We start from the raw sequence: 1,037 nt of genomic DNA, 5'->3' as shown, positions 1-1,037 counted from the left end.
TTTAATCGTCACCAAACCTACATCCCCCCCACCTCCTCCCCTCCCCTTCCCTCTGTTTCCTTGGCGACCATGGACTCTGAGCACCACCAAACGATAGAGAGAAGGATGTAAACATGGACAAGCAAGGATGCAGGTCGACAAGCAAGAGAGTAAAGAGGAAAAGGAGGGCTTGCCGTAAATCCACAGCTACAGGAAGACAATGGAGACCCATTCCGCCGACTTATCCACTGGTAGATGGTTTCAAACACCCCCGCATCCCCACCTCTACCCACCAAGCCTCCACTCTTTGTGCCACAAAAGGAAATCGTCCTCACGCCATAGCTGTCAACCATTTGTTCCTTTGCTGCATTGATGTAGAGCAATACACTCAAGCGTCCACATATACACAAACACAAACAAAGTCCTTCACCCACAAAACACAAGAACACAATAGACAGTCTGACATACTGATGACCTACCTGTCTGTGTGCGTGTGCAGCCAACCCCTGAGGTAACTCTCTATATAACTCAATATAGCTCTCTCTTTCCTCTTCTCTCCTTTGCTATTCTCTCCTCTCCAGCGTTGCCCAAAGGGTTTTAAACTGTACTTGTAACTTGCCGTGGTCCATTTGGATGCATGGTCTAGACTTAGTTACTGTCACTCTCTGACTGAACTGAAACTCTCTGAACCGGCTCACAAGTGTCCTTGCTCCGGCAGGCAGGCAACAACACGCAGCAAGGCTCAATACTGGCCAGACAGGACCTTCTCTCTTGCTCTCTGCCTCTCTGTGTGTGTGTGTCTCTCTCTCTCTCTCTCTCCACCCTCTCTCTCTCTGTCTCCCTGCCTCTTTTTCCCCTCTGGGGAGTGATTTACAAGTGGCCCTGCCCCTCCTTCTTGGTTGAAGAGTTTTTTCTTCTTTCTTTATTTTTTTTTAGCCAAGTGCTCTCATATTCCCTCCCCCTCCTTCCTTCACCCTCCTCCCCTGTCCCCATCCCTCCCTCCCTGCCCCAAGTCACCCCTCCAACTCTGACCCCCGCCCCCCACACTGAAAAACGTC

General features: G+C 50.4%; 1 protein-coding gene across 1 annotated transcript in view; it reads right to left on the bottom strand.

Moving 5' to 3' along the window:
* bcar3 (BCAR3 adaptor protein, NSP family member) overlaps window positions 1-748 on the bottom strand; it is a 43,470-nt gene extending 42,722 nt beyond the window's left edge. The window contains exon 1 of the mRNA XM_079740269.1: window positions 459-748. The gene's annotated coding sequence lies outside the window, so the exon portion shown is untranslated. The remainder of the gene's footprint in view (window positions 1-458) is intronic.
* Between the last annotated feature and the right edge of the window lie 289 nt (window positions 749-1,037).

This window comes from Pollachius pollachius, assembly GCF_949987615.1.
Source record: "Pollachius pollachius genome assembly, chromosome: 7".
NCBI lineage: Eukaryota > Metazoa > Chordata > Actinopteri > Gadiformes > Gadidae > Pollachius > Pollachius pollachius.
Note: the sequence above shows the minus strand (reverse complement) of the source record. Positions and strands in the feature narration are given on the sequence as shown.